Source organism: Microcebus murinus, chromosome 4 (genome assembly GCF_040939455.1).
Source record: "Microcebus murinus isolate Inina chromosome 4, M.murinus_Inina_mat1.0, whole genome shotgun sequence".
Lineage (NCBI taxonomy): Eukaryota > Metazoa > Chordata > Mammalia > Primates > Cheirogaleidae > Microcebus > Microcebus murinus.
In genome coordinates, this window is record NC_134107.1 from 8,683,547 (window position 1) to 8,704,542 (window position 20,996).

The window sequence follows — 20,996 nt, forward strand, 5'->3', positions numbered from 1 at the left end:
AAGATACTATCATTTCAACATGTAAACAATAGAAAAATTAATGAGATATTTTTTTTTGTACTCTTTGAAATCCATGGCTTATTTTACACTCAGTGGTATATCTCAGTTCATAGTAGCCACATTTCAAGTGCTCAAAAGCCTATGTGGCTACCATAGTGGACAGCATTTATCAGAATTATTGTCATCATTATCATTGCTCACACGGAGTTGCAGAGGGCACTGACCAAGAACTCAAGAAAACAATAGCTTGGAGGAGGCCAGAGCCGGAGGAGACCAGGGAGACAACTAGGAAGCTGTATCCATCCTCCAGGGCGTAGCAGAAGATGGAGAAGGGAAATATTATTAATAGATATTAAGAAGATGAAACTGACTGAAGTTTTGACGAATTGGATTGGGAGGGAAAAGAAAAGCCAGGGCTATTTTCCAGGCTCTGTCTTTCACAACTGGGGTGTACCTTTTACTGAGGTGGGCAAGACATGGTGAGGAAAACATTTAGTTGGGTGGCCAATCTGTGATGGAGAGCAAAAGCTGTTTTCGAGGTTAAATATGATGTGCTTGTGAGGTATGAGAAATGTCTACTGGTTGTTGGGTGTCCATGTTTGAAATGGAGAGATGGTTGTTTTGGTTTTATAAATTTGGATCTGAACTATGTTTATGGAGAGAGGTAATTTTAAAACCATGGTAGTGGCTTCATTTATTCAACAAAATTTGTTTTGAGTCCTGAGGGCCTGTTTCAGTTGCTGGGGAAACAGTGTGAATTTATTGTTAGCAAATGTGGTCAGCTGAGGAGACTGTAATGTAGGGAGTGTCCACAGCCTGACCTCTGTGGGAACCTCTGCACTATCAGTTGTATAGAAGAAGAAAGGAGGGGAGGAACCCTCTGACTAAAGAGAGTGAGAAGTGGCCAATGAGAAAACAGGAGAGTATGATATCAAAGAAGCCAAGTAAGGAGAACATTCTCATAAGATGAACTGTTTTGAATGCTGCTGAAAGTGAGGTTAAGATGAGGACAGAAAAGTTTCATTTGGATTTAGCCCCATCTGGAGGTCACTAGTGACTTGAAAGAGCCATTTCAGTTGAGTGGTACAGATAGATACTCGACTGTAATGAGTTGAAGAGGGAATGCTATCAGACAAAGGGCTTATTTTCTTTCTTTTAAATAACCACTGCAAATCATTGAGGAGACCAGCCTAGTAGAAAATGGACAAAGGATATAAACAGACAGTTGGCAGAAAAGTGAAGTACAAATGGCTCTTAAACATATGAATAATGTTCAACCTTACTCACAAGAGAAAAAGCAAATGTGTTGTCGACAGGGTGTGGGGGGAAGCAGACATCCACATGTCGCTGGTGGGAATGTGGGTAGTTCTGACCTCTGTGGAGAGCCATTTGGCAATGTGCATCTAATTAGAAAGACACATTCTTTGATCCAGCAGTTCCACTTCTGGGAACATTGGCATTTTTTTGTAATAGCAAAAATTGAAAACTAAATGGTCATCAGTGGTGGCCTGGTTAAATCAACAGTAAAATGAAAGGAAAGTCTATATACCAAGTAAAAGCATTATTTTCTTCAAGAAAGTAGAATGTTTTTTTCCTATCATGCTATTAGCCAGGTTCTTTGAGGGTGATTTTTTTTTACTCTAAAATTGTTAAAAGACTGAGAAATATACAAGTGGGTCTGATATAGGCCACAGAAGGTATATAGAAATGTGCCTTTGAAAAGAGGTATGTCAAGCTTGTTATTCTGCCTTGACCTTGTACCTTTTAACATGTTTCGCATAAGTCAATAGTCTACATTTCCATCTCCAGATAGCTGTTAGGATTCTTCTCAGTGGACTTTGTCCTGTTTTTTTTTTTTTTTTTTTTTTTGAGACAGAGTCTCGCTTTGTTGCCCAGGCTAGAGTGAGTGCCGTGGCGTCAGCCTAGCTCACAGCAACCTCAAACTCCTGGGCTTGAGTGATCCTTCTGCCTCAGCCTCCCGGGTAGCTGGGACTACAGGCATGCGCCACCATGCCCGGCTAATTTTTTATATATATATCAGTTGGCCAATTAATTTCTTTCTATTTGTAGTAGAGACGGGGTCTCGCTCTTGCTCAGGCTGGTTTTGAACTCCTGACCTTGAGCAATCCGCCCGCCTCGGCCTCCCAAGAGCTAGGATTACAGGCGTGAGCCACAGCGCCCGGCGTGTCCTGTTTTATATATGTACTGGGTTATACACCACAGGAAACATGGGTATGGCAAATCTTACAAGCTTTATGGATGAATTCACACTTCGGTTTACCTTATTGCATCTAAAAAATAACTGCACCTCCTAAGAGAGCATCAAGTTTTACTTAGTTTGACTCATGGACAAAGTAAGCAAGTATCTGCTGCTGTTTGAGAATTCTCAATGTAGCAACAAGGTCTGTACTGTGTAGGAAGAAGACTTTCTTAGTCAGCTTTTGTAGGGGAAAGGGACAGTTCAAACCTTTTTGAGCTTTATGTTCTCATGCCACCTATAACATGGACCTGGCTAGTGACCTTTTTGCAGTTTGACCTTTGGGAGATAGCAGAATGTTTACATGTGGACTAAAGCAAAAATGGTAAACTAGGCCCACTGAAACAGAAAAATCAGTTTCCCAGCAGAGCATGGTGATATTGTACAACTTTAAATTCTCTGTCACTGGGACTCTCTATGATCTTGTTTAAATTTCCTTAATTTCTTAAGAGTTTGAGACTGGTATTTATCATTTTTTTTCTCTCTCTCTTCATTTCTTTAAGTTATCCTGGTTTCACTTATTTTGTATTTTATATTTTTTTTACTTCTTAGATCTAAATGAATTAAGAATTTTAGGATTTCAAGAATCATTACGTCTAAACTCTCGTTTTACATACAAGAGAACAAGCTCAAGGCAGCCTGCAGTGGCTCATGCCTATAATACCAGCACTTTGGGAGGCCAAAGTGGGAGGATCCCTTGAGGCCAGGAGTTTGAGTCCAGCCTAGGCAACAGTCTACAAAAAAATTTAAAAAAGTAGCTGGGTGTTGTAGTACACACCTGTAGTCCCAGCTACTTGGGAATCTGAGGCAGGAGAATCTCTTGAGCCCCAGGAGTTTGAAATTGCAGTGAGCTATGATGATGCCATTGCACTGTAGCCTGGACAACACAGCAAGACCCTGTCTCAAAATTAAAAAACAAAACAAAACCAAAAAAAAAACCCTAGAAGGATAAACTCAACTCTCAGAGCTTAGGACAGTGCTACAAATGTTTTTGTCCTGGGCTTTATGTTTTATCCATTTTTTAGGACAATGATAAGAACCTATATGAAGGTGTTCTTTTGGTCTTGGGTATCTTAGTTTGCCAGTTAAAAAAAAATCCTTGGGCTTGAGGTTTCAGTGAACATATTCACTCAGTTTCATGGTGCTTAGCATGTTTTTCCATCTACTTTTTAAAATTTGTTTTTTTTAAACTATAAATTGACAAATTATAGTTGTATATATTTAATGGGGCATGAAGTAATGACTTATGAATATAATGTGGAATAATTAAGTCAAACTAATTAACACATTCCTCACCACAAATACTTATTTTTTGTGGTGGTATATTTGAAATTTACTCTTACAATTTTGAAATGTGTAGAACATTATTTTTTACTATATTCACCATACTGTGCGGTATATCTTAAGGGGGAAAAAAAACTTACTCTTCCTGTTTAATTGAGGCTTTGTACGTTTTGACCATCATCTCCCCATTCTCCTCACCCCCCCCCCCACAGTCTCTATACATTTATCTCAGGTATTAATCACCGAGTTGTTCCCAGGATTCCATACAAATAGGTTTGGTGTCTTTCTTGATTTTGTACACTGGATTATGGAAGTTTCAGCTTCTACATCAAATTAAGCTTGACTGTGTACCTTGGCTGAGCCAGCTAAATTCATCTTGGTAACTGGAATCATGTAGTCTTTTGTACCAAGGCGGTTCTCTGGGCTTTACTTTGGATGCTAATTTATAATGTGGCTCCATTTTTGCTTTTTTCTTTCTCCCCTCCCCTCCCCTCCCCTCCCCTCCCCTCCCCTCCCCTCCCCTCCCCTCCCCTCCCCTCCCCTCCCCTCCCGACAGAGTCTCACTTTGTTGCCCAGGCTAGAGTGAGTGCCCTGGTGTCAGCCTAGCTCACAGCAACCTCAAACTCCTGGGCTCAAGCGATCCTCCTGCCTCAGCCTCCTGAGTAGCTGGGACTACAGGCATGCGCCACCATGCCCGGCTAATTTTTTATATATATTTTAGTTGGCCAATTAATTTCTTTCTATTTTTTTTTTTTTTATAGTAGAGATGGGGTCTCACTCAGGCTGGTTTTGAACTCTAGACCTTGAGCAATCCACCTGCCTCGGCCTCCCAGAGTGTTAGGATTACAGGCGTGAGCCATCGCGCCCCGCCTCTTTTTATTTTTATTTTTTTGAGATAGGGTCTCACTCTGTCTCTCAGGCTGGGGTGCAGTGGCATCATCATAGCTCACTACAGCCTCCAACTTTGGGGCTCAAGTGATCCTCCTGCCTCAGCAGGACTGTAGGCTCATGCCCCCATACTTGGCTAATTAAAAAAAAATTTTTTTTTTTTTTTTTTTGGTAGAGATGCAGTCTCACCATGTGACCTAGGCTAGTCTTGAACTCCTGGGCTCAAGCAATCCTCCAACTTGATCTTGGCTTCCCAAAGTGCTGGGATTACAAATGTGAGCCATGGCGCCCAGCCTTCATTTTAATAGCAACTTAGATTATTCAATTGGCTTCATGTGTGCTTGCTGTGATTTGAGTGTCCATTAGTGTGCATAGCCAGACAGTGATGTAACCCTATCAGGTGCCAAAGTCCTTACTTAAAGTACTTTATGTACATGATCTTGCTTTTAGAAGGTGGTAGTAAAGATTTACCTTTTGTATTGCTTTGCACAGTAGTCTTTTTGCAACCTTAGTATGGTGATTTTTGGTTAATGGTTTACAAACCTTGGTATTCTTTTTTTTTTTTTTTTTTTTTAGAGACGGGGTCTCGCTCAGGCTGGTTTCGAACTCCTGACCTTGAGCAATCCGCCCGCCTCGGCCTCCCAAAGTGCTAGGATTACAGGCGTGAGCCACCACGCCCGGCCTAAACCTTGGTATTCTTGCTTGGCATGTGTTAAAATGATTGGTGTTTCTGAAATTTAGCTGATAGAGTTACCAATATATATAATAATTTTGGTTGTTCGAAGATGCCTCTGAAGACATGAAAATTATATTATATGGGTGTTTCTCCTAGTTATTGATATTTATGCAGTTATTTTTCATTTTTGTATTCATAATTTTGTGGATGATTTTTTCTTCACAGTGTGCCCTAGGCATTGGAGATAAAATGGTGAATAAGCCCTCAGAGAGGTGGAATATCTTCCCATCTCATTTATCTCCCATCTCATTTATCTTCCATCTCTTTAGACTGGATAATTTGGAGAACAGGTGAGGACACTTGCGGCAATGGGATCATTGAGATCCTCATTAAGAGGGCACTCTGATGCATCTAAGTAGAGTTCCTTTTTTTGTGTGTCCAAGCTTTGGGCTATTACCTGTCTATAATTGAAAGTGCAGTTTTAGTTGCATATGATATATGATGTAAGGGGAAAATGATTTCTTGCATGTTATATAATAGTTAATGATTTCCTTTTGAGAGTTTACATCAGCAAGGATGTCATGGTTTTTATATTAAAATTTTTTATGAGAGCATAGGGAACAGATTATTGATTCCTGGGCTCAAGGGATCCTACTGCCTTAGCCTCTCGAGTAGTTGGGACTACAGGTGTGAACCACCACACCTAGCTCATTTTAAAATTTTTTGTATAGATAGTGTTTCACTGTTACTCAGACTGGTGTCGACCTCTTGGCCTCAAGAGATCCTCCTACCTCCATCTCCCAAAGTGCTAGGAGTATAGGCGAATTGAAAAGCACTTGTACAATGCCAACGCAAAAGGCTTTTAGGAGATGTTCATTCCTGCTATTCTCAAGTTTTGTGATTAAACAAGAACATTTAGATGCTGTTTAGTTGATAATCTGTTCTTCTGGTGTTTTAGGCTAAACAGTCCTCATTCTTTTTTTTTTTTTTTTTTTTTTTGACAGAGTCTGGCTCTGTTGCCCCAGGCTAGAGTACCATGGTGTCAGCCTAGCTCACAGCAACCTCCAACTCCTGGGCTCAAGCGATCTACCGCCTCAGCCTCACAAGTAGCTGGGACTACACGCATGCACCACCATGCCTGGCTAATTGTTTCTATATATATTTTTTTAGTTGTCCAGATAATTTCTTTCTTTTTAGTAGAGACGGGATCTAGTTCTTGTTCAGGCTGGTCTCAAACTCCTGACCTTGAGCCATCCACCCACCTCGACTTCCCAGAGTGCTAGGATTACAGGCATGAGCCACAATGCCTGGCCCTCATTCTTAAATTATATTTTTATAATTATGTTTTACTTGCATTGTCTTCATTGGCCTTAATCAGAGTCAGCAGTTTTTGTTTTGTTTTGTTTTTTTGAGACAGAGTCCTGCTTTTGCCACCGTGGCTAGAGTGCAGTGATGTGATCTTAGCTCACTGCAAACTCAATCTCCTGGCCTGAAGCAGTCCTCCTGCCTCAGCCTCCCCAGTAGCTGGGACAACAGGAGTGCCCCACTGTACCTGGCTAATTTTTCTATTTTTCGTGGAGATGTGGTCTCACTCTTGCTCAGACTGGTCCTGAACTCCTGAGCTCCTTCGATCCTCCTGCCCCAAGCCTCCCAAAGTGCTACAGTAGAGGCGTGAGCCACTGTGGTTGGCCAGAGTCAGCAGTATTAAAAGAGGAGAAGCTTTGTTGTATGGCTTTTGAGAAAAATGTGTCTCCTATAAGGAATGATTGGCAAAAATGAATATAAAAGTAAAAGTATGCTATTTCTTTTTTTCCCCTGTCTTAATCCCTTTTTGGGGGAGGAGGCTCTGGGTCCATTTCCTTGGAGAGAATAATCTAATGGTGCCAACTAGTAAACTGCATATGATATTATTGATCATCAAATTCATATTTTTCTCCTTTAGCTTCCATGACTCTGTGCTATTGCTCCATTTTTGAATAGTCTTACTCTCTAACCATGTCCCTTTTTCATTTTGTCTTTTGTGATGTAAAATACTATGGTTTCCTAGAAATTAAATATTTGAAAGAGTTCTCCCTTTTTCAGCTTTAGTGTTCTTTGGGGAGAAGCTTTCATCATCCTCATGGGTTTGCTTACGATCTGCATATGTTTAATTTTCAAAATAAACATCTCTTTCTCAGTTAGCTTTTTTCAGTGGTCTCATGTCAGAGTTTTTCTGGATGCCATCACTTAAATGCTTTCCAGGTTAGGGTCTGGAACCTTTTGTCTTCATTTCCTGAACAATGATTGTCTAACTTCTCCTTTACCATCAATACCATCTCAGTCCCCAGAGACTAAAAAGCAGATTTTTAATTTTCATTCTACTTCTCCATCTGTTCTTTTACCAAGTCACGCATAATTCTTTCTGCAACTTAATTTGCGCATGGTCTATAGCCATAATACCATGTTTAAAGCTTTGATTACTTAATTTTTATATTATATTTGTAAGTTATTGAAGCAGGAAGAAAGTTCAGAGTTAATTATTCTAACTCCTTTATTTTATAAATGAAGAAATGGGTGCTCAGGTAAATGATTTGTTTTATTTATTTTTATTTTATTTTATTTTTTGAGACAGAGTCTCACTTTGTTGCCCAGGCTAGAGTGAGTGCCTACAGGCATGTGCCACCATGCCCGGCTAATTTTTTTCTATGTATATTAGTTGGCCAATTAATTTCTTTCTATTTATAGTAGAGACCAGGTCTTGCTCTTGCTTAGGCTAGTTTCAAACTCCTGACCTTGAGCAATCCGCCCGCCTCAGCCTCCCAGAGTGCTAGGATTACAGGCGTGAGCTCCTGGCCAACGATTTGTTTTAGATCACACAGCTAGTGAGTAGTGGATATTACAGCTCTCTGGTCTCAACATTTAATACTCCTTCCCAGTCCAGCATTCTTAAAAGGTTATTTCAAATTTTTTTAAGCCAAAGTATTATATGTTCATAGTTTAGAATCTGCCAGTTCTAGAGAATGGGTAAGAGAAACAGCAATCCCTAACCATCCCACTCTTTTTTCCCCTTTCCTAGGAAGGCAACTCTGATACTTTGGACTCTTTCACCCAATTAAAAAAAAATATATATATAGATAGATATAGATATATACACACACACATATATATTTACTTCCATATATCTGAAGAGCATATTTGAAGATTTCATACTTGTGTGTATACTTGCTGTTTTATTAGTTTTAGGCAGTACTTAACTGATTTTCTGCTAGGGAAAGGTATAGAGGGTAAAGATTAGCACCGTCTTCTCTCCTTAATACACCCCCTTGCCCACATTCTATCCTCCCTATCCAATATAGGTTTATTATATAATAATTTTGGTTAAATCTGTATTTAGTTTTATCATTATGACCATGTATGCTATTTTTGGCTGTTAAGTAGTAAATTACACTTTCCCTTCCTCAACAACTTTCCCTGGAAGTGTGTGCAGTTTTTTTTTAAATGCACTTGTCACTAATTCAGGCTCAAACTTTTAGCCAGTTATTACATGTTCATGTATTCCATCAGCTTTACCTTTTTGAAGAAATCTTGCCCTACTCTAGTCTGGACTGCTGACTCTACCTTTACCATGAACCTGAAGGTTCTTTTTGCCTCTCTCCTACATTGGCTCTCCTGTGTTTTGTTTTGTCTTGTTCCTTTCCCTTGTTTTAATGGAGCAAGTGTCCAGTAGTTTTCTGTGTGAAAGGTGTTTGGGAGGTAATATGTATATATACTGAGCACTTTTCCTTAAGGGCATAGCAGATAAATCTTTTTTGACTTTGTCTCTTTCTGTATTCTTGATTGATAGTTTGGCTAGGTATATGCTTCTGGGTTGGAAATCATTTTCCTTCTGTATTAGTCTGCTCAGGTTGCCATAACAAAATACCATAGTCTGGGTGGCTTAAACAACAAATTTATTTTCTCACAGTTTTGGATGCTCAGAAGCCCAAGATCAAGTTTCTGATCAATTTGGTTTCTGGTGAGGACCCTCTTCCTGGTTTACAGATACTATCCTCAAATGCAGTACTAATCATCATACTAAAAGACATCCTGGATGCTACAATCCTAAGTGTTGAAATCCCTAAGGATCAAAATTCCTAAAGATCATAATCCCTAAAGTTTAAAATCCCCAAAATCACAATCCCCAAAGAGTAAACTCCTAAATATTGAAATCCTGAAAGCTGAATTCTGGGGCCATGATTAGTGGTTTTTGGTTGTACACAGGATAGTTGCATCATGTTAGTTACATCATGTTAGGAAGAACTATTATCTTGTTATTATCTTTATTTGGAAATTAAGTACAGTTTAAGGAGATGTGTATGGGTGCAAGTTAACAAGAGGTTGGCTCATGGACTTAATTTAAGGTGTCAGCTGGGTACAGTGGCTCACACCTGTAATCCTAGCACTCTGGGAGGCCAAGGCAGGAGGATCGCTCAAGGTCAGGAGTTCGAAACCAGCCTGAGCAAGAACGAGACCCCATCTCTACTAAAAATAGAAAGAAATTAATTTTCCAACTAATATATATAGAAAAAATTAGCCGGGCATGGTGGCGCGTGCCTGTAGTTCCAGCTACACGGGAGGCTGAGGCAGCAGGATTGCTTGAGGCCAGGAGTTTGAGGTTGTTGTGAGCTAGGCTGGTGCCACGTCACTCTAGCCTGGGCAACAGAGCCAGACTCGGTCTCAAAAAAAAAAAAAGCCAAATTTTTAAGGTGTTGACTGAACTAAAGAATACTTAGAAACTCCCAGAGTGCTAGGATTACAAGCTGTATTTCATCTTTGAAGCACTTCCAGTACTGTAGGTATAAATTGTATATAGACTTTTAGAGAGTTCTAATTCATTTTATGCATTGTTTTGCAAATTTAACTTCACAAAAGTGCATAATCACAGTATTGACTTTGTGTATAAGCAATGTGCATGTATGTAAATATGTTAAAATTTCCTCAGTAAGTGGAAGAGATGTACTTTTTGTACATATGTGTTTGTGAAAGATAAAATTTCTAAAGATTTTTCAGCTCTTGGAGCAACTGCACACACAGTGGTGACCAATTGTCGGTTTTGATAGCTCTCTTCAAAAGACTTATCACAGAATTTCAGATGACTGCAGTTGTAAAGCTAGGTGCACACAGTTACCAACCATAGTGTGATATGTGTTTATACATTTCATTTTTTGACCTATTTCTTTATGAATATGGTTTGTCTGCTCATAACTGTTAGACCTATGTGACTTTTTAGGATATCTGAGTGTTTATCCTTGCAAAAATATGTATGTTATTCCCTAATTTATTGTATGAAGTGTAATATTGTGTTTTTACATGTTTCTCAAATGCCCTTTAAAAAATGTAAATGCATGTCTTTTAAAGAATTTTGAAAATTATTTTTTCCAGATTTATAGTTTTGGGATTTTGGTCTTTCAGGATTTCAACACTTGGGACTATGGCATTCAGGATTGTGTAATTTGGGATTATGGCCCAAACCACATCACATGGCTTTTCCTTGGGTATGTGTGCACAAAGAGAGCAAGCTCTGTGGTGTCCCCTATAAGGACACTAATCTGTCATATCAAGGCCTCACCCTATGACCACATTTAGCTTTAATTACTCCTCCCCTCATATAGTCATGCTGAATGATGAGGTATCAGAAACATCCGGTCCATTACACCTTCCTTCAGAATTCTTCAGGCATTGCCTCATCATTTTTTTTGTGGCAAGATACATCTAAAATTTACCATTTTAGTCATTTTTAAGTGTACGTACAGTGGTATTAAGCACATTCACAGTGTTGCACAACCATCACCAGTATCCATCTCCAGAACTCTTTTTATTGTATAAAATGGAAACTCCATATCCATTAAACAATTCTCTTTCTACCCCTTCCCCCAGCCCCTGGCAACCACTATTCTACTTTCTCTCTGGTTTTAACTATTCTGAGTATACTAAGGGGAGTCACACAGTCTTTTGTCTTTATCAAAAGACATTTTTGTCTGTTTTGTGACTGGCTTATTTCACTTAGTATATATTTTAAGATTCATCCATGTTGTAGCATATGTCAGAATTTCCTTCTTTTTAAGGCTGAATAAATTCCATTGTATGTGTATAGAGGTTGAGCATCCTCAATTCAAAAGTCCAAAGTCCCAAATTCTCCAAAATCTGAGAGTTTTTGAGCACTGACTTGATACCACAAGTGGAAATTTTACACCTAACCTCAGGAGATGTGTTAAAGTTTTTTTAAACAATAACAATTTATTCAAAAGATTATATAAAACTATCAGTCTATGTGTATAAGGTATATATTAAATATAAATGAATTTCATGTTTAGTCTTGAGTTCTATCCCCAAGATATCTCATTATGTTTATGCACATATTCCAAAATCTGAAAATATTCAAAATCTGAAACACATCTGGTGTCAGGCATTTCAAAAATAGGGAATTCTCAACCTGTACCACATCTAACTTATCCACTCATCTGTTGAAAGACACTTGAGTTGCTTCCATGTTTTAGCTATGTGAATAATGCTGCTACAAGCATGGGTATACAAATATATCTTTGAGCTCCTGCCTTTCAGTCCTTTTGAGTATAGACCCAGAAGTGGAATTCTGGATCATATGGTAATTATATTTTTAATTTTTTTGAGGAACCAACATTTTGTTTTCCATAATGGCAGTACCATTTTATATTCCCACCAATAGTACAGAAGGGTTCCAATTTCTCTGCATCCTCACTCACTCTTTATTTTCTGTTTTTTTTTTTTTTTTTTGTAGTAATGTGTGCGAGGTAGTTGCTTCATTTTTTCCCCTGTTTTGCTCTTGAGAAATCTGAAGCTATTCACATTTTTTATCCTTTGTAGAAGATCTGGGCTTTTCTTTGTGCCAGGGTCATAAAATTTCACAGTGATCTTCCTTGGTGTGGGTCTATTTTCAGGGATGTTTTGGGGAATTTTTTCTCTGATTTCCTCCCTTCTGTTTTCTGCATGTGAGCGCACACGCTCTCTCTCTCACAACCCTGTTACTTGGATGTTGGATGTTCCATTTTAGAGTTCTCATTTTCTTTTCTCTCATTTTCTGATTTTTTACTCCATTTTCCAACTTTTCTGTTCAGTTTTTAATTTCTGCTGTGAAATGAAATTTAATTTCTGAGTTTTTTATTCCATGTCCCCTTTAAATAGTATCCTTTTTTATTTAATGGATGCATTATCTTTTCTTATCATTTTATATTATTACTTTTTGTGTTCTCCTTTTTTTTGTATAATCTTTTTCCTCTAACTTGCATTTTTATGTTTGCTTTGCTGCTTTTTATGATAGAGGCTTTCTGGAGATGTCTGGTAATCCTTGGTTTTTGTTCATCTTTAAAAGGGATACACAACATAGAGAGTTGAATCACATGAAATTGACATTCTTTTCCAGCTTTCTCCACTATCACAGGGCAGGAGGAGTGACACCGCAGTATCTGTGACCATACTTACCTCTCAGATCTTCATTTCTTTCTTTTTTTTTTTTTTTTGAGACAGAGTCTCACTTTGTTGCCCAGGCTAGAGTGAGTGCCGTGGCGTCAGCCTGGCTCACAGCAACCTCAGTCTCCGGGGCTCAGTGATCCTACTGCCTCAGCCTCCCGAGTAGCTGGGACTACAGGCATGCGCCACCATGCCCGGCTAATTTTTTGTATATATATTTTTAGTTGGTCAATTAATTTATTTCTATTTTTAGTAGAGACGGGGTCTCGCTCAGGCTGGTTTCGAACTCCTGACCTTGAGCAATCCGCCCGCCTTGGCCTCCCAAAGTGCTAGGATTACGCGTGAGCCACCATGCCCGGCCTCAGATCTTCATTTCTAAATAACATCCCCTACTAAAAGGAATCAAGACTCCTTGGAGAAATGGCTGATTTCAAAGATGGGGCAGAGAATGCATAAGATGAGTTGGGAACATGTTATGGGAGGAAATAGGAAATGTTCAAAAATTATGGAAAGCATTCAAAAGTGTGCTTGAAGGGGCTCCCAAATCTGGGACAGTTTGAACATCGGAATGAAAAATTATGTTAATAAAATAATCTGTGAATCCATACAAATAATGAATTATGGAAAGAAAAGATGAGTAGGGGAAAGGAACATCGCTTATTGAAGTTAGAATGCCATCAAATGCACAAGGAACAGTAGAATTACAAAAACCTTGTTAGTATATAACTGAGTATCAGTTGATTCAGATAAGAATTGCTGTGGGCACTGAAACTAATGGGCAAATGTTCTAAGAAAATAGTCTCTTTAAGTATCTTCCCAGAGATTATTTACTAATTAACTTACTAATTAATTGGTAAGGGAAAATGGTCATTTTACAGTGAAGAAATCTGGCACATGTTATTTTAACCAGGTAATCAAAATTATTATCAGTAATGGAACAAATTGACATCATTTTATCTCTTAACATAATGCTCTAGAAAAAAAACAAAGCTTCATTTATGTAGTATTCCTGCCAGAAATGCGTAACCTGTGTTCTTTAAGGATGCCAGTGAAATGAAAAATAGAAAATGCTGAAGAATTGTTTCAGATGAGATGAAATTAAGGAGAAATTGACAGTAGAAATTGACGTGATCCTGGACAGAAGGAAAGAAGGATTGCCATGAAGGCCATTATAGAGCAGTTGGTGGAATTAGAGTATGAACTATGTAGTCCTTATTCGATATGTTAAACTCCTTGATTGTGACACGTATACTGAGGTTGTGTAAGGAAATAATACCTCGCTCTTATGAAACACTGGAGCATTTCAGAGTGGAAAGATGTGATGGCTGCAGTCACTCAAATGTTTAGGCTGGTGGGATGTACGCAGAGGAGGGGGTGGTAAAGCAGAAATGGCACAGTGATGTCAGTTGGTGAATCCAGGTAGTTTCTTGTAATGCGCTTGCAAACAGTTCTGTAAATTTCAAATGAAGACTTTTTTAGAGGTTGGAATGAGAGTGACTGATTGGAAGTTCCGGTCTTTTATGGGTCTCATTGGCTGTAAACATTAAAGCAGATTGACTAGTTGACTCCTTTGGTTGGGAGGGCCTCCAGTGTGTTTTCAGGTCTTTTTTTCTCAAGTCTGTCAGCTCGCTGAAAAGACACTTTGAGTTTTCAGTCTGGAGATTAAAGGTCTTTCCTGCTGATGGGAAATGAAGGGGGTCCCATAGGGGAATCTGGCTGGGGGTTGGGTGGAGGGTGAGTGATGTGTCACCGGTAGGTGGATGCCTGTGTCAGGCATTCATTTTGCAGTTCATGCAGTCCCCTTTTATTCAGTGTGACAATCCCATCCCCAGCTGTGCTTTGCTGGGGTGTGCCTGTGCAGAGCCTGCCGTTTTAGCTGACAGTCATTTGCTGGTGTGGGAAGGGGCAAGAGGGTGAGATTTGGGGGTCTAAGTGTTCTTAGATAACTTTTAATCAGTATTCTTTCTGTTTCCTTCCAGCACCTCTTCAGCTTTGTCATCTTCTTCTGATCTTGTGGATTGTTCTTTTTTTAAAAAAAGAAAGCAAAACCAGTCTTTTTTTGTTTTGTTTTGTTTTGTTTTTTGCATGAGGGGTTCTCCAGTAAAATAGGGAAAACCTGCTAGACAAATTCTAAAAGAGCTGTAACACTAGAAACAGTGCTTTTACTGTAGTATTAGAGGCATTTCAGTGTATGTTTGTAATACACTCCTTACCCAGAAGCCCCAAGGCTGTCCTTGTACACCGTCCCATTCTGTGTTCCATCTTTTGATCTTGTTTCTCATATTCTTACATTTTTTTTTTTTTTTTTGAAACTGGATTTTGCTCTCTTGCCCAGGCTGGAATGCAGTGGCACGATCCTGGCTTACAGCAGCCTCAAACTGCTGGGCCTGTGTGATCCTCCCACCACAGTCGGTCCCCAGTAGCTGGGGCCACAGGTGCACATCATCGTACCTGGCTAATTTTTTCATTCTTTTAGAGATGAGATCCTCCTGTGTTGTGCAGGCTGGTCTCAAACTCCTCACCTCAAGTGATCCTCCCACTTCAGCATCTCCAGTAACTGGGATTACAGGTGTGAGCCACCATACCCCATAGTCTTACACTTTAGAATCACCAATGTCAATAATAGCATTTTAACATCTATATTATAGACCCAGTCTTTCCCTTGATTAGTCTAAAGCAGGCGTCCTCAAACTACGGCCTGCGGGCCACATGCAGGTGTTTTTTTTTGAAACAGAGTCTCACTTTGTTGCCCAGGCTAGAGTGAGTGCCGTCAGCCTGGCTCACAGCAACCTCCATCTCCGGGGCTCAGCGATCCTCCTGCCTCAGCCTCCCGAGTAGCTGGGACTACAGGCATGTGCCACCATGCCTGGCTAATTTTTTGTATATATATTTTTAGTTGGTCAATTAATTTATTTCTATTTTTGGTAGAGACGGGGTCTCGCTCAGGCTGGTTTCGAACTCCTGACCTTGAGCAATCCGCCCGCCTTGGCCTCCCAAAGTGCTAGGATTACAGGCGTGAGCCACCACGCCCGGCCGACATGCAGGTGTTTTTGCTCATTTGTTTTTTTACTTCAAAATAAGATATGTACAGTGTGCATAGGAATTTGTTCATAGTTTTTTTTTTAAACTATAGTCCAGCCCTCCAACGGTCTGAGGGACAGTGAACTGGTCCCCTGTTAAAAAACTTTGAGGGCCCCTGGTCTAAAGTGAAAAACTATAAGCAGTTAAAGAAAGACCCTTTTCCAGAAAGTGGGTTGTATCTTAGTGTACTTACTGCAGTTTTGGTAAGCAGCTGGATTCACAATGCTGTGAATATGTTTGATAGCTGTGTTTTGTTTTGGCATTACTTAATGGAAATGTGAAGCATAGTGTTGGTAAATCTACTGGGAGCCTATGACTACACCAGCCTGCAAGTGGGTACAGTGAGTGGTATGAAAAATAATTGCAGATTGGCTTTGAGGATCCTGAGATCACTCAAATTTGAAGGCCAGATTTTGTATGTATGTACATTTTGGGGAAGTATATAACATCGTCATATTGTTAAAAGGATTCTTAAAAGGAACTGGAACCCTAAAAGGATCTGGAGCCCTAATACAGAATGACTTTGATGGAGCTGGACTTACCTGTGACGTTTAATAATGCAGTTTTTTGTGTGTTTTTTTTTTAAGGCAAGCATGAAAATGAGATTTATTGAGGTGAGAAAGATAGGATTATAGAGCAAGAAAAAGATACAGGTTAACAGAACATGATATATACATCACAGATGATGAGTGAAATCCATTGTAGCAGAAGGAAAAAAGCCAAAGGAAGGGCTCAAAAAGCTTAATGCAATTTTCACACTAGTATGTTAAAGTTCGTTGTGTCTAAGGACTCTAGCAACACATACTGTCAAATGATCGATTCTTATGATGTTAAACAAAATATTTAGGTGATAGCTTTTCAAGTGTATGTTCAAAAACCACTTAACAATCTCGTGTAATCCTAGCTATTAGGGAGGCTGGGTCGGGGGGATTGTTTGAGCCCAGGAGTTTGAGATGCAATGAGCCATGATTGCACCACTGCACTCCAGCCTGAGTGAAGGAGCAAGACCCCCATCTCTAAAAAAATTAAAAAAATTTTAAAAAGCACTTAACTGGTAAAATGTTTTATTTTAGAAATAAGTATGCTCTCTTTCATTTTCACCTAGGTTTGTCGTTGTATTTGTTAATTAATTTTTTAAAATTAACAAATGCTTACCATTTTTTCTGTTATCTTACTGGAGGGAAAATGTCAAGATCAAAATGTAGTATGTTTCATGGAAGAAAGGCATTAGATGAATACCATTTGTGGTTTTTTTGTTGTTGTTGTTTTGAGATGTCTTATAGACTACATTCTTAGAGGATTTCTAATTAGTGCAATGTCCACAGTTTGAGTCTTTGTCTGCAATGTTATATATGAAGTGCCTTAGAAGACAATTTTATATTTCTTTCATGTGCAGCATTTGGTTAATTGACATTAGAGACTGAATTTGGCTAAGGTAGAATTTCAGTGACCTTAGTGGTCTACTCACAGTTCTTGATAAAAGTTATGATTGTTAAAGGTATTACATGGGCTACCTAGGGGCATTTAAAGGAAGGAACTTTTTGAAATTTGTTTTAGTATTTAAAAGTATGGTGCATTTATAGTCAACTCTATGTTGGAAAAGATTATCATTGATGTTTTCATAAGGTAAAGTTAATATGTCTTCTTCTTGACTCATGGATAGTGCTATTATGGTGTCTATACTTATTTCTGAGTTATTACTTAGTGTAGGATGAAAGCTGAGGTAGAGGGATGATAGTGCCTTTTTTCCTGTGTTCACTTGGAAAAATTTCAATTAACTAGGGTTAATTGAACTAGGGTTAATTTTTAGTTCTCTGAGATAGAGTTCTGTGTGAATCTTGACCCTGAATCGTTCGTTATCTTTTAATGCCAACTTTCATCAAACCAAAAACCAAAAGAGAACTTATATAATTATGTGCTTTTTTTTTTTTATAGGAGAGCTTCTGTTTCATATCCATATCCCACTTTTTCCCGCTAACCTGCTAATGCAGTAAATTGGAAGGAACTGTTACCAGGATAACTTGTAATGGGCGAGGAGCCACAAAGAAGAAAACATTTCTTTTAATTTTAAAACTTGGTTTGAAAGGTAAGACCATTATGATTATCAGGAGTTCCATCAAGGAAAGCAGTGTTGTGTTGCAAGACCCTGGAGTCTTGGCGACAAACCAAGTCTAGCCCAGTCTCTTGGTGCTAGGTGCAATACATTTCTGTGCTCTGTGTTATTGTAGGGAGGTTAAATAACAACCTCTGTAGTCTGCTTTTGTATGTCTCGCAATCTTGCAGAACTCAAGGGATTCTCAGTTTCCAGGGGGGTATTGAGCTGGGCATCATGGATAGCCAGGCTAGCAAGCTGAAGCAGTAGCATGCAGAGAAAGACTGTAGAGACCTGTGACCCAGGCTGCTGCTTCTAGGTCACCTGGCTCGCTCTCTCTGTGTGTGTGTGTGTGTGTGTGTGTGTGTGTGTGTGTGAGATTGTGTGTGATTGTTTTGTGTTTGTATTATACCAGCCATAGGATATTTGGCTTCTCTTACAGTAGCCACCTGTCTCTTTTTGAGTCCTAATTGCCATCACTTTGGAACTCTTTACTGGAACGTTTTATTAAAGATCAGAGATTGACTTTGTATACTTGTCTTTTAGTTCAGTTGGCACTTAAGATGAAGTGGTAGAGTAGGGTCTTTTTGGGGACAAATACACTTAATCCAATTTCATTTGTTCCATTGTTTCTCTAGAGGGTGGACAAATACCATTTAATCGCCTACCTTTCTGAACTGGTGCTAGTTGCAAGATTTGAAGTTTTAGTCACTCTTTGCTATGTTTTCTTTTCACCCTGATGATCAGTCAGATATTTACCAAGGCCTATTGGGTCTACCCTCATAGTGACTCTTGCAGCTGTCTTTTTCTTTCCATTTCCACTGCTGTGAAGCTAGGCCAGGCTTTGTTACCTCAGGAGATACTCTAGTTGCTTTGCTGTAATGGGTCTCTGCTTCTAATCCCCAGGTGGATCTTTCCCAGGCATCTAAAATACTAGTTTGCTTATAACCTCCCCCTACACGCAGCCCCTCAAGAATGATCCTACTGTGCCTTGGCAGTTTCCCTTGTACTTGTACTGACCTCCAGTCCTCGCCCCAGTCGTCAGGTTCTTGTGTAAATCTTAAATCTCAGTAAATTATTTTAGAATTTTTTTCTCTTTAACTAGATTTTAAGTATTTTGTGAGCAGGTAGTTTTAACTTTTTTGTATCTTTAGTAATTTTTACATAATATAAGTATCATTAATTGTTTGGTGGTAGGAGTTAAAATATCATGCATTTATTAGGATAAAATATTTTTGAGACTTTCTTTCTCCCTATCTCCTTCTTTGTTTTGTTTTTCTTTGCTGACAGAGGTTCTTAGCATTAGCAGCTTATAGAACAATCCTTGCCTTTACTGTTGTTCTTTTTTCTTTCACTTATCTCTGCTCCTTGGCATGCTGTCCCACATTAAAACGGACGAACTCTTCTCTTAAGAAGTTACCTAGTAGTCTCTGAGAGTCCTAGAATCAATGCCAGGTTAAGAAGGGTTCCTGGAGAGGAACAGGACTATAGGTATAGGGCACTTTAGACCAGGAATCGTCAAACAGAGCTTTTATTGCAAAGGGCTAGATAGTACATATTTTAGGTTTTACAGGCCAAGAGGCAAAAAAGGATATTGTGAAGGCATATAACAAGAGAGAAAACAAATTTTCACAGACTTGGTTATTGATGACATTCAAAACATAATAATTGAGTTCAATTTTCTATAATATCTACTAATGTGAAGACTAGAATTCTTTTTCTGGGGGAATAACATTTCATCTAATTGATGTTCAAAATTATTCTCTCATCAAAATCTATTTCAAATGTACATGTAATCTAGTAATATTAATCTGTAATGAAATTTTATATATTTCATCTTTGAAAATGTCTTTTTATACAGATAGGTACTCCCCCAGTCTGTATCTGTCCCCAAGCATATGACTTTAGTTGAGTATATTCATTACCTGGAAGGCATATATAGAATTCTCTTAGATTCTTTTCTTGATATTTGCTTTTTAGCATGTCATTACATAATAAATTAATCACTGCCTATTGAAGATTAGATGAAAGCTCCTCAATTACACAACTAAATGGATTTTGAAACAGGGAAATTCCCTTTGCTCTTGCATCAGGGTCTGAAAAAATGCCATTTAAGTGTAGTTTGAGCTTAGAAAATATATCCACTACAAATTCTATGGAACTAGGAATCTCATTTCTTTATAGGAGATATATGAAGCAGCTTGACTTTTGTTATAAGCCAAAGTTATTGAAATGACATAATATGTCAGCACTGTTTTGCCTTGTAATTTTAGGTTGAATTCATTAACAAACATTGAGACTTCAGCAAAGGCAAATTTCCATAGCCATCCAGTGTCAATAACTGTGGTTGAAGGTTGTAGTTGTTCAGAAAAATTTTAGTCTTGACCCTGAACTTAGAAAAAATCACAATAAAGCTTTACCACCTCAAGCTGCTGTGTGATAGAGCAAGTCAGGATGGTTAAATTCACAAAAATGAGTGAAGTTTACTGTTGGTGCTACTGGTGACACATGGTGGATTTAAAAAGTCTATCCAACTGCCTGTTGATGATTAATAGAATAACTCAAAAGAACCTTTAAGACCCTTACATTTTTACAAGTTTTGTGAGTTTGTCCAACTAAGCCTTTTTTTGCTCTCTACATAATTTTTTCACAATCAGTTATAGCACGTCATAGCAGATTCTACCTTAGGTTGTCTTTTCTCAACTTTGAAAATACTGTGTTGTTCTTTCACAAAGATTGTTGATAGATGTTTAAAAGTCAAACAGTATCAGAAGGTTTATAACAAAAAATAACAATCAACTGTTCTATCTTTCCTATCCCTAAATTACTCACTTGGGACTGCTACCTTCATCTCTTAGCTGCTTTCTCATATTTGATACCACATTTCTAAATAATATGCTTATGTAAATCTGTTCCTAATCTATTTGGCTTCTAACTAGGAAGAGGGTTTTAGCTTTCTATGATAGCTCCTGCCCTCTGCCATCTTCCAACATAGTTAAAGCACAACTTATGGATAAAATCAGTATTAAAGGTGTATGTATTTTGGTTAATTATTGCCTATATCTCTTATTTAATATGTATATTTTGGCTAATTACTCTCTAAATCTCTAACTTGCTTAAAAAATTCTTCTCAGTGTGATCAGATAAATTTTCCAATCTGTCAGCTGTGTCTCCTTGGACACATCCTTTCCAGACCCTCTGTCTCATTCCGATGATGAGACATGGCTGTGCTGGTTGCTCTTTACTTCTGTGGC

General features: G+C 38.6%; 1 protein-coding gene and 1 non-coding gene across 22 annotated transcripts in view; one reads left to right on the plus strand and one right to left on the minus strand.

Annotated features, from left to right (window-relative positions):
- Positions 1 to 20,996, plus strand: part of PPP6R3 (protein phosphatase 6 regulatory subunit 3) — a 147,789-nt gene that overhangs the window by 34,790 nt on the left and 92,003 nt on the right. For 19 of the 21 annotated variants that reach the window (XM_012757457.3, XM_012757460.3, XM_012757468.3 and 16 more), the window contains one exon: positions 17,586 to 17,736. The exons of 1 other annotated variant lie outside the window; for it this stretch is intronic. The gene's annotated coding sequence lies outside the window, so the exon portion shown is untranslated. Of the gene's footprint in view, positions 1 to 5,217; positions 5,456 to 17,585; positions 17,737 to 20,996 lie in introns of those variants that run through there. One more of the 21 variants, XM_076001701.1, reaches the window with a different exon arrangement.
- On the minus strand, positions 14,658 to 14,719 carry LOC142870781 (U7 small nuclear RNA). Its single transcript, XR_012919118.1, has one exon. It is a non-coding gene; the product is annotated as a U7 small nuclear RNA (small nuclear RNA).